This window comes from Theobroma cacao, chromosome 5 (genome assembly GCF_053813885.1).
Source record: "Theobroma cacao isolate CCN51 chromosome 5, ASM5381388v1, whole genome shotgun sequence".
Taxonomy (NCBI): Eukaryota; Viridiplantae; Streptophyta; class Magnoliopsida; order Malvales; family Malvaceae; genus Theobroma; species Theobroma cacao.
In genome coordinates, this window is record NC_142643.1 from 14,565,819 (window position 1) to 14,579,463 (window position 13,645).

Below are 13,645 nucleotides of genomic sequence, written 5' to 3' on the forward strand. Positions count from 1 at the left end.
GTATAAAACTCAATAAGTGAACATAAGAAGGGAACAAGTAATCGATAAGGAGAACTTGGAAATCATGATGCACTTGTTTCAAAAACAATGCAATTGATTTAATTTCTTACTAAAAACCCCTCATTTCAAACTTTGATTAATAACCTCATAGTGTTGCAAAAACCAATTATCAATCCATGAAGTTAAACGGGTGAAAAATATGTCAAAATCAAGCAAGGTAGCAAGCATTACAACAAGTTTCTCGCTGCAGCGAGAAACAGTCTTAGTTTGCATATGTTTGTGTTTTTCAAGCATATCTCCCACTAAAGAATTCAAATTGACATGATTTTTAGACCATTAGAAAGCAAAGAGGCTAGGCTACAACTTTGATGTCAACCACTTTGCCCAGTTCTGACTGGAAGGTGGTCAAAATCTTCGTCAAAGTAAGAGTACTGCACTAGAATTTTGGAATCACCTGAGGGTTTCTCGCTGTAGCAAGAATCCATTTTCGATACAGTGAGAAGTTACAGAAAATTTCTCGCTACAACGAGAACCAAGCCAATGTAACCCCTTCCAACCGGAAAGTTTCTTGCTGCAGCGAAAATGAATCTTGTTGCAACGAGAAACAAAGCAATTTGGTTAAAAGGGTTCTTGTTATATCAAAAGCCATTTTCTTGTTGAATGAAAAGCAATTTGGGAGCAATTAACAATGCCAACATGCAACACAATCACAAATATTTCCATAACTTTCTATAACACACACACACACACACACACACACACATATATATATATATATATATATACATCATCATGCATACCATCCCGCCACACTCAGCTCAATGAAATATCATCATCATGTGTGCACTCCCTACTCACACACTCTAACATCATCATGTGTGCACTCCCTACTCGCACACTTCAACATCATCGCACAACATTATTCATCAATGCACAACATATATATTCATATATATATATATATACATACCAACATAATATGGGAGCACATGGATTCATCTTTTTACACATTTCACATTTTCACAACATCAAAATATTTTATCAAGGGCTTGTTCCTCGACACACATTTTAAAGAAAGGTGGGATAAAATCATTCAAATGTTTCGTCCAAATACATTTACATTTCCCAAGAAATTTTTAAATGCAAGTTCGCTCACCAGTCTTTATTGATGTTTTGGTGGGCTCTAACTTCGACTAAGGTTCCGAATGGACATGTGGGGTTTCGTTGGAACCTATCACACACAACAACATCACCATCAATCCAACTTGGCATTAATACTATTCCAAAGCTATTTTCTAAATTGAGTTCTACTAGTCATTCTTAACTAGCTTCCAACTACCATTAAATTGCTATTATTTGCACTACTCTAGTCACACTAAAAATGATTAAACAATCTCAACAATAAAACCCTCACAAATAAAATTACTAGACATTATCAACAACTAAAAATCAACTCTAATTCACTACTCACCTTGGTAGCTTTCTAATTGAAATTTTTTAAAAAAATTTCAAGCTATTATTAAAGCTCCCTCTTTCTTTCTCTAAAACACCTAGCTAGTGAGAGAAAGTATGAAAATAAACTTTTTAAGGGTTTTAAAGTGAGAGAGTGAAAGAGCATAAAAGGTTCTATGAAAGGGTGCACAAAAGCATGAAAATTAGAGCTAGCTTGAGAGAAGTTATAGAGGTTTCAAAACTAGCTTCCATGGAGGATGAAAGCAACGTGAGATGGGAGGAAGAAGTAGAAGAAGCTGCTGGAGAAATGAAGAAGCTGCTGGAACAAATTATACTTATAGCTAAAGCTTATCCAATCTCTTCTTAAATTACGAAAATGCCCTTAACAAGTTGGCTTGTCCTCCTCCAATCCTTGGTGCAACCTTTTTACTCTTTTGACATTGGGACAAGGTCCATAATAGTCAAGAAATACTCGAGTTCATGAAAACTTAAAATTTTGACCCTAGATGAAAAATGATCATTTTACCCTTACCTTGGAAATCATCATTATTTCTATCTCCTTTTTCATTTTATCCTTATTTTCATCATTCATTTATGCCTAAGGCCTACTTAGGCCTTAATAATATTAGAAAACCCACTTTTAGGAGCTCATCAAGAAAATGGCCAAACTACCCCTGCTCCACATCATAGGGACTACCTCCGCTACATGTCTGTGAAGGTTGAGGTCTCACAAAAATATAGGTGAAATAAAATGCTTAGAAGGCTAGCCGAGTTGTGTTGACTTGTTTATATGACTTGTGCGTCAGTAACGACAATGTGAGTGGGTCGTTATAGCAATCATCTCATATATCATTAAAATGCCATAATCTCATACACAATATCATATAAACATTTATTAACACCCTCGGGTGTCCATGTAAGTTTTCAAGCCATTAATGCACATTTATCTATAACATTCATAAAGTGAAGTGTGAAACATTGGCTACATCATCATAACATGTTTAATATCAATAAACATAATCATAAAGTAAAGACTAACTCATCAGCGAAACATGACCGGACTTGCTATGCATCAAGTTGCTATTAGACACCTACCAATGAAGAATGAATAGATCACGTCTTCATGACACTAACTGTCAAGCCCAGCTCTATAATATACTTGCCATGTCATTCATGTACTTGATAGCATGTCTGCATACTTGGATGCCTCGAAAAATTGTCAAAAGTCGGTATCGTACCTAGTGGTACAATTAAGTCGATTAAAGCCTCGAACTAGTCCAAATAGAGATTTTAGGATGTATTTGAGAGTTATTGAACCTTAGAATGTCTTAATATGATGATTTGGGGTTTGAGGATTAATTTGGAGTCCAATCGGGAATTTTTATAACGTAGGGGCAAAATGGTCATTTTGCCACCAGAGGGCAAAATTGGAATGTTGGAAGAGATTTTTTACCAAGTTTGACTAGTTGGAACATAATTTGAATTTGAGAAGTGAAAAATTTCAATTCCGAGAATAAGGGCAAAATGATCATTTCACGTGTCCACGGGGACGTAATTGGAATTTTTGAAATTTTACACCACCATGACACTTGTCAAGCCCATGAATTTCATCTATTATCATTTTATACTTTGGATAATTATGGGATTATATGTGGTGGTAAAAAAATGCTTAATAGTTAAGTTTTAACTATGAACCAATCACACGTCGACACGTGTCAAGTTTTAAGTATTTTATAATTTCCTTTATAAACTCAACATAAACTCTCCCATTCACTCTTTCATTGCTGTCCAAGCCAACAAACAAAGGGGGAAAGAATAGAAAAACCCTAAGGAGGAAAAATTCAAGAGAAATTCATTGGATTTTCGAAAAATGAAGCAATCGGAGGTAAAATTTCGCGATTTAGCTTAAGATCTACCTTACCCATGCTTTCTTTTTCATTTTCTATGGTTGAAACTCAAGTTTTCATGATGGAAGCATGCTGGCTGAATCAAGGGGGGAAGGTGTGAGACCTCAACCTATATAAGCTTGTAACTAGGCATAGACACAATAACACATGCTAGGGGTAGTTTCGTCATTTTCTCTAATAAGCTCCCATAAGAAATTTTTATGACATTTTAAGGTCTAAATAGGCATATGACCGCATAAATGATGTGTAACGATGAAAACACGAAGAAAACTAGAAGTTTCAACAATTTTCACAACAATGGCAATATGGTCATTTTTCATCTCGAGTCAAAATTTTAAGTTTTCATGAATCCGAACATTTCTAGACCATTATGGACCTTGTCCCAGTGTCAAAAGAGCAAAACAATTGCATAAAAGATTAGAGGAGAATAAGTTAATTTGTGGATTGGTATTTTGGTAATTTAATGGGAGTGGATAAGTTTGGCTATAAATATCTTCTCCTTCCAACAGCTTGTTGAATTTCCAGCAGCTTGTCTTCTTCTTCTTCTTCCATCTCACGTTGCTTCTAACCTCCATGGAAGCTTGATATGGAACTTGCACAATTTTCTCTCTAGCTCTAGTTTTCATACTTTTGAGCCCTTTTGACTAGAACCTTGTATTCTTTCACTCTCTCACTTCAAAACCCTTGATAAATCTTATTTCCATACTTTCTCTCACTAGTTGGGCATTTTAGAGAGAGAAAAAGAGAATTACCCCATTTGTTTGGAAGCTATTAGAAGAGAATTCAACTACAAAGAAACCCTAGGGTGAGTGATGAACCAAGCTTGATTTTTAACTGTGAATAATGGCTAGTAATTGGGATTATGAGCTGTTTTATTCTTGAGTATGTTCAATCCTTTTATAGTGATTAAGATAGTGAACATAGATAGCCATTTAATGTGACAATTGAAAGCTAGCTAAGAGATAGCTTTTAGGGTTCATAGTGTGTGAATTGACCTATTGCTTATGCTAATGTGATTCTAGGTTCTAACGAAGTCCCATCCTTCCAATTGGATCATTAGGGGAATTAGAGTGAGCTAAAGGCTCAACAATATACCAGTGAGTGGACTTGCATTTCAAACTTGTTTTGGGGAATGTGAATGATTTTATCCAACTTGTCTTTGAAAATGCGCCTTGGGAACAAGCTTTTGGTGAAGTGATTTTATATTGTAAAAATGTGCTATACAATGGGTTATGTGTTATCAAAATATGATAATATGCATGATATGCATTGGGTGCTTCTTTGTATGTTGATATCGACCTGGCTATGTGCGAGTAGGAGTGCACATAAGCCGTTGCTGACCCGGCTATGTGCGAGTGGGAGTGTACATAAGCCGTTGCATATGAGAGATGATGATGAGAGGGTGTATATGATGATTGATATCTATATATATTTATATATATATATACATATATGGTATATGGTTGTAAATGCAAAAATGTGAGCATTTGATTTGTTGAAATTTGGGAATTGCATGTGTTACATGTTGCTTTTGTTATTTAGCAAGATGGCTTTGTTTTAAGGGAAAAGGAAACTTTTTCCTTGATTTTCTGATTCTCGCTGTAACAAGAAACTCTCAAGTTTTTTGGAGGGTGGCTAGCTGAAAACTCATTGCAGCGAGAAAGTTTCTATCTTAGGGCAAAAATTTTTCTGCAGCGAGATTCATTCTCGCTGCAGCAAAAAACTTTTTGTTTTGTCTCACATTTTGATCAATTGTTGCCCTATTTTTCACTTCTTTGCTACCATATTTGAGCATGGATTTCCAACATTAAGGAATAAATGAATTAAGCTTAATATGATGAGGTTTGGTGAGAAACCCTCGGCTAGTCAAGAAACCCTCGGTTAGTTGATAATTTAAATCAAGTGTCACTACAGCGGAAAGGCATTCTCACTGCAACATAGCTGTAGCGAAAATGTCGTTCCGCTGCAACGAAGACCCATCGTTTATTGACTTGATTCGCATGAATGCTATTAAAGTTTTCACTCTCCAAATCCTTTGTTGAGCATGGACTCTTTCCAATAAGTGATTTTTTGAATGTGGGGTTTACATGAGGGGTTTAATAATTACTTAAATAAATTGCATTGTTTTGAAAAATTGATGCATTATGATTTCGTTAAACATTCCTTATGGTATGCTTGTTCCCTTTCTTGTTCACTCACTGGGTTTATACTCACCGTTTTCAACTTCAAGTTTTCAAATCAAGAGGTAGCCGGTAACTAGGACGAGGTGTCCTCGTAGACTTGTATCCATCATTTGGTAGGTGTCTCGGCATTCAGTAGCTATACATTCGTCCGAGTCCCTCCGCTAAAAGTCGAGTATTCTTTTCTTGTGTATAGACAAACCTAATGTAAATTATTAAGATACATATTATAGACGATGTATATACACTTGTTTGGTATGCTAGTGTGAGGTGGCAATGTTTAATATTATTTTGATCCTAAGTTATGAAATGTGACTTAGCAGTTTATGATGGAATGATGAACATGTCAGATTAATAGGCTTGCTTAGGCTTAGTGGACTATTTCCATTGGGCCCATGCGCCGGTCATGGCCTCGAATTTGGGTCATGACAATGTTGGTATCAGAGCTCCAGGTTTATCTAAGTCCTAGGACTTCATTTTGTTGGTCCAGCGGAGAGTTGAGTCTTTATGTGGGAACTCTAGTTGTGAAGTGTGAACTGCAGCACATTTTACAACCAAGTGACCGCATAGATTCCCTATCTTAGAAACCACCTTTTGCCTTAAGTATGATTATGAAGTATGTTTAATAACAAGTGTTTACTCTTGTCTAGGTAAGAATGCCGCCTAAGACACGAGCTACCTCAGACGGATGGGGGAGCATGATGCTCCTACTGAGATGGCAGATAGGCCACGGGCATCCACCTTGAACGGTAGAGGTAGACGTGGCAGGGCCACTAGGCTGGTGAGGGCGGATACGCATGTGAGTAGGCGAGATGAGGGACAGTCCTCAAGTGATGTAGATAGACACCCAATTGGGGGTATTACCATTGAGGATTTGGTGGCAAGCTTACAGGGAGTCAACCAAGTTGTAGAGATGATGGCGACCCTTATGGAGGATATACAGAAGGTAGTAGAGGGGAGACCTACAGTACAAAAATCCCCTAGCTCCCAAGGACAGGTCGATCGCCAACATCATGAGGTTGAGAGGGGACATCTAGATATTTCTCTTCCTGATTTTCTTAAGCTTAAGCCTCCATCATTTTCAGGGTCTGATGCACCGGAGAAACCCCAAGTTTTTTTAGATAAGATGGAGAAGATTTGTAAAGCCTTGGGATGTTCTAGTGCTCGATCAGTCAAGTTAGCCGCCTTCCGACTAGAGGACGTGGCGCAAGAGTGGTATAGTTCTCTATGTAGAGGCAAACCAACAAATGCAGCATCATTGACTTAGAGTGAGTTCAGTGCAGCCTTTTTAGTTCAATTTTTACCACTCAGTGTACGTAATGCCTGAGCCAAGGAGTTTGAGACTTTGGTACAGACTTCGAGTATGACGGTGTTAGAGTACGACATCAAATTTACGCAGTTGGCTCGTTATGTGCCCTATCTCATTTCTACTGAGGAGATGAAGATTTAGAGGTTTGTGGATGGGTTAGTGGAGCCATTATTTAGGACTGTGGCATCTTGAGATTTCACTACCTATTCTGCATAGTGGATTGTGCTCAACGCATCGAGATGAGAACCAGTGAGAGTAGGGTTACGAGGGATAGAGCAAAAAGGGCCAAGACAGAGGGTTATCAAGGCCATAGAGATTTTAGTAGTGGTGTTTCATCTTCTAGCAGTTAGGGTCCACAAAGGGATTCACGATTATCCCAACAGGGGAGTGACTCGCCTAGTGCTAGTATGGCGGTGGGACAAAGAACCTTCAATGCTGGAAGGTAGCAAGATTCGAGGCAGGGAAGTCAACTTATCCGTCCTTGCCATACTTGTGGGGGATGACATAGAGGAAAATGCCTTCGTGCTACGGGAGTTTGTTTCAAGTGTGGTCAACCTGGACACATTAGGAAGAATTGTCCGATGGCTCATCAATCACAAGATTCTATTCGTGTTTCCACCCAGCCAGCTTTGTTTGCTCCTTCAGTCGCCGCCTCGTCGGATAGGGAAGCTAGTGGATCTAAAGGTAGAGGTGCTAGTACTTCCTCTCAGGGTAGGCCATCTGGGTCCGAAAGTCAGAGTTCTACCGGTAGGGGCCAAGCAAGGGTATTTGCTTTAACACAGCAAGAGGCCCAGACATCCAATGCAATAGTCTCAGGTATTCTCTCAGTTTGTAATATGAATGCTCGGGTACTATTTGATACTGGTACTACCCACTCTTTTATCTTTCCATGTTTTACATCTCGTTTGGGTAGGGATCGTGTTAGGAGAGAGGAACAATTAGTGGTGTCTACTCCTTTAAAGGAGGTATTTGTGGCCAAATGGGAATATGAGTCTTGTGTAGTACGAGTCAAGGACAAAGACGCTTCGGCGAATTTAGTAGTGCTAGACACCTTAGACTTTGATGTGATCTTAGGGATGGATTGGTTATCACCCTGCCATGCTAGTGTGGACTACTATCATAAAATGGTTAGATTTGATTTCCCCGGCGAACCATCATTTAGTATTCAAGGGGATAGGAGTAATGCTCCAACCAATTTTATATCAGTTATATCTGCCAAAAGATTATTACGACAAGGTTGTCTAAGTTATTTGGCTATAGTAAGGGATACTTAGGCAAAGGTCAGAGATATAAGCCAAGTGTCGGTGGTGAATGAGTTCATGGATGTATTTCCTGAGGAATTACTGGGTTTACCTCCCGAGCGGGAGATTTAATTTTGCATAGATTTAATTCTCGACACTAGACCTATATCCATACCCCCATATAGAATGGCACCTGCAAAGCTCAAAGAGCTTAAGGATCAGTTAGAAGATATGTTGGATAAAGGTTTCATCCGTCCTAGTGTATCCCCATGGGGAGCACTGGTGTTATTTGTGAAGAAGAAAGATGGGTCACTTAGGTTGTGCATTGACTATCGACAGCTTAATAAAGTGACAGTGAAGAATAAGTATCCTCTCCCAAGAATAGATGATTTATTTGATCAACTACAAGGAGCACAGTGTTTCTCTAAGATAGATCTGCGATCTGGGTACCATCAGTTGAGGATCCGAAATGAAGATGTACCAAAGATCGCATTTCGAACAAGGTATGGGCACTAAGAGTTCTTGGTGATGTCATTTGGGCTCACGAATGCTCTTGCAGCCTTTATGGATTTGATAAATCAAGTGTTCAAGCCTTATTTGGACAAGTTTGTGGTAGTGTTTATTGATGATATCTTGACCTACTTGAGGAGTAGGGAGGAGCATGAGCAACATCTTAAGATAGTGCTCTAAATTTTGAGAGAACATCGATTGTATGCCAAGTTCTCCAAGTGTGAGTTTTGGCTCAAAAGCGTTGCATTCTTGGGACATGTGGTATCTAAGGACGGGGTACAAGTTGATTCAAAGAAAGTTGAAGCAATGGAAAAATGGCCAAGGCCAACATCAGTTATGGAGATTAGAAGCTTTTTGGGTTTGGCTGGCTATTATCGTTGTTTTGTGAATGACTTCTCCAAAATAGTCTCCCCTTTGACTAAGTTGACACATAAGGATACAAAATTTGAGTGGTCTGATGTTTGTGAGGATAGCTTTGAGAAGCTTAAGGCATGTCTCACCACAGCTCCAATGTTAAGCCTATCGCAAGGCACGAGGGGTTATACGGTATTTTGTGATGCATCACAAGTTGGTTTAGGATGTGTATTAATGCAGTATGGAAAGGTGATTGCGTATGCATCTAGGCAACTTAAAAGGCATGAGCAGAATTACCCCTCACACGATTTAGAGATGGCAGCAATCGTGTTTGCCTTAAAGATTTGGAGACATTATTTATATGGTGAGACTTGCGAGATATACACGGACCACAAAAGTTTAAAGTATATATTTCAATAGAGGGATCTTAACTTACGGCAACGTAGATGGATGGAGTTGCTAAAGGATTATGATTGTACTATTCTCTACCATCCCGGTAAAGCAAATGTAGTGGCGAATGCCTTGAGTCAAAAATCGATGGGGAGTCTGGCACATATTTCTACAGATAAGAGATCCTTGGTTAGGGAGATTCATAGCTTGGGAGACATGGGTATGCGTTTGGAAGTTTCAAAAGCAAATGCTTTGCTAGCACATTTTAGAGTGTGGCCTATCTTAATGGACCGAATTAAAGAAGCACAAGGTAAAGATGAGTTTGTGGCTAAGGCCTTAGAGGACCCTCAGGGAAGGAAAGGAAAAATGTTTACCAAAGGCACTGATGGAGTGTTGAGGTATGGAACCAGACTTTATGTGCCTGATGGTGACGGATTAAGGAGAGAAATATTAGAGGAAGCTCACATGGTAGCCTATGTGGTACATCCAGGGGCTACAAAGATGAATTAAGATTTGAAAGAAGTGTATTGGTGGGAAAGACTTAAGAGAGATGTAGCTGAGTTTGTCTCCAAGTGCCTAGTTTGTCAGTAGGTTAAGGCCGAGCATCAAAGGCCCGCGAGACTACTATAGCCATTACTAGTGCTCGAGTGGAAGTGGGAGCATATTGCCATGGACTTTGTAACAGGTTTGCCTCCAACTAGTGGGGGTTGCGACTCAATTTGGATCATAATAGATCGGTTAACGAAGTCAACCTATTTTCTTTTGGTTAAGACTACTTACGGGGCTTCCTAGTATACTTGAGTTTATGTGGATGAGATAATACGATTGCATGGTATTCCCATTTCTGTAGTATCGGACAGAGGAGCTTAGTTCACCAGTAGGTTCTAAGGAAAGTTACAGGAAGTGTTAGGCACTAAGTTGGATTTCAGCACAGCTTTCCACCCTCAAATTGATGGACAGTCTGAACTGACGATACAGACATTGGAAGATATGTTGAGGGCCTGTGTGATGGACCTTGGGGTCAAGTGGGATCAATATCTACCCTTAGTAGAGTTTGCCTACAATAATAGTTTCCAAACTAGCATCCAAATGGCACCATTTGAGGCATTATATGGATGAAGATGTAGGTCACCTATTGGATGGCTAGAGGTGGGAGAAAGGAAACTTTTGGGGCCTGAGTTGGTGTAGGACGCCATTGAAAAGATACATATGATTCGACAGCGAATGTTGTCAGCACAAAGTAGACAGAAGTCATATGCTGATAATAGACGGAGAGACTTAGAGTTTCAAGTGGGAGATCACATATTCTTGAAAGTCTCACCAACTAAAGGGGTAATGAGGATTGGAAAGAAAGGAAAATTAAGCCCTCGATATATAGGACCCTTCAAGATCTTTGAAAGGGTTGGAGCGATGGCTTATCGTTTGGCACTACCACCAGACCTCTCGAATATTCACCCTGTGTTTCATGTGTCCATGCTTAGGAAGTACAACCCGAATCCATCACATGTAATACGGTATGAAACCATTTAGTTGCAAGATGATCTAATTTATGAGGAGCAACCGGTAGCTATCCTTGATAGGCAAGTTAAAAAGCTCCGCTCAAAGGATGTAGCCTCAGTGAAAGTATTATGGCGAAACCACACTAGTGAAGAGGTAACGTAGGAAGCCGAGGAGGAGATGAGAACAAAGTATCCCCATCTCTTTTATGCATAGAGGTACGCTACCTTATAGTTGAATTTAAATTCGGGGACCGAATTTCTTAAGTGGAGGAAAATGTGAGACCTCAACCTCTATAGGCTTGTAACTAGGTATAGACACAATAACACAAGCTAGAGGTAGTTTCGTCATTTTCTCTAATAAACTCCCAGAAGAAAGTTTTATGATATTTTAAGGTCCAAATAGGCATAAGATCGCATAAATGATGTATAATGATGAAAACACGAAGAAAACTAGAAGTTTCAACAATTTTCACAATAGGGGCAAAATGGTCATTTTTCATCTCGAGTCAAAATTTTAAGTTTTCATGAACCCAAACATTTCTAGACCATTATGGACCTTGTCCTAGTGTCAAAAAAGTAAAAAGATTGCATAAAAGATTGGAGGAGAATAAGTTAATTTATGGAGGGGCATTTTGGTAATTTAATGGGAGTGGATAAGTTTGGCTATAAATATTGTCAAGCACGACTCTACAATATGTTTATTATGCCATTCTTAGATAAGAATGTATGTTTGCTTACTTGGGTACCTCAAAAATCGTTAAAGGACGGTAATGTACCAAATGGTACAATTAAGTTGAATTAAGCCTCGAACTAGTCTAAATAGAGATTTTAAGATGAAATTAAGAATTTTAAAACCTCAGAATGACTTAAAATGGTGATTCGGAGTTCGAGGACCGATTTGGAGTCAAATTGGAATTTTCATAACCTAGGAGTAAAATGGTCATTTTGCCACCCGAGGTTAAAAATTGGAATGTTGGAAGAAGTTTTTTATCAAGATTGACTATTTAGAACATAATTTGAGTTTGAGAAGTGAAAAATTTTAATTTCGACATTTTTCCGGGAGTAAGGGCAAAATAGTCATTTTACCACCCAAGGGTAAAATTGTAATTTTACACCACCCAACATTGGTCCAGCACATGGATTTTACCCAATATTAGCATGGATAATTGAGGAAATTTAAGTGGTGGAGAGAGATTGCTTAATGGGTAAGTATGACACATGGACCAATGGAATGGTGACATGTGTCAAATTTTCATCCATTTATTATTTTCCTTATAAATTAGCACAAAATCAGCCCATTTCTCTTCATATGGCCAGCCAAAGCAAGAACAAAGGAAAAGTGTGAAAATTCAAGGAAACAAGTGACAAAATGTAAGATTTTTCAATTCTAGCTTGTGATCTACTTTTCCTATGCATTCTTTTTCATTTTTCATGATTGAGAATCAAGTTTGCATGAGGATACCCTTGCTGGCCGGACATGGGGGGAGGAGTTTTGATGCTTAATTTGGTTAGATTTTAAGATATTTTAGTGTTTTTAGTTAGTTAGTGATGTGTAGCATAAAAAGCCAACAAGAAAAATTCATTTTCTCCCATCACCCATCATTGGCCGAATTCTCCATGTGGAATATTGATGATGATTTTGATTTTATTTCAAGTGAATTGGTTAGGAAATGATGAATTATGGTGAGAAAATCGAGTAGGAAAAATCATAGTGTTGATGCACTCACCATGGCCGAAATTCTCAAGAAGAAATATGAGGATGATTTTGCCATATTTCAAGTGATATAACTTGTGTTTGATGGTTTGGAGAATTGGAAGAAAAATGAAATTAATTGGAGTTGAATTGGACATATTGGCCAATTAATCGAGTGATAGATCGAATTAGGCCAATACCTTTTTATTTAGGTCGAATTAGGCCAATACCATTTTATTTAGGTACACAATTGAATTTGTGTAGAATACCGTGTTTAGACGATAATCCGAACAATTTGCATCCCATTTCATGCATTAGTATAAAGCCTTAATTGGTTTTATAACGGTTTAGCACAAATGTAGTAAACGGCTTATTGTGCATTATGTCTAGGTGGTGAGCATCCTGGCAAAAGTAAAGAGATAGTACCCGAGGATCAAGAATCGAAGTACTCGAAATTCGACTCTCGGAATAGTGAGTAACTTTACTATCGTCTTAATTATCTAAAGTGGTTTTTATCTGATTTTGTGATTTTATGAAAAATGAGTTTAAATGGTAAATCTTTATGTTTTATAAGCAAAATGTGATTAAATGAAAATGATTTTATAAAATTGTCTTGAAATTGAAAGATGGCTTTGAAAATAGAGTAATTGGAGACTAATTGCTGTGTTATAAATCATGGTTTGAATTGAATGGCTTATAATAATATTTGCATGAATTGCTGAATTGGTATTTGTGTTGAAAATGTATGAACTATGAATTTGCCTTGAGACGCTGTAAAATAAAATAATTGCCATGTCATGATGTTGAATTTTATTGAATTGGTGGGTTATATATTGGTCGCTGCAGTGGACGGGTTCCATGGACCAACCTATTAGAGAGGCACGATAACCCTATTATATTCATACCTCAGTATGAGAGACGCGGTTGGATAACTCCTGAGGTTAAAACTTTAAAGTCACTTCACGCCAAACCACCACGTGAGGGTGAACTCAGCCAATGCCAAGGAACGGCTATGTTTTCAAAATAAAAACATGATTTACACGTACATAACTTTTTAACAGCCTTGGCAGTCTCGGTTAGGATAACCCTTGGCCAAGGTATCCCTGATAA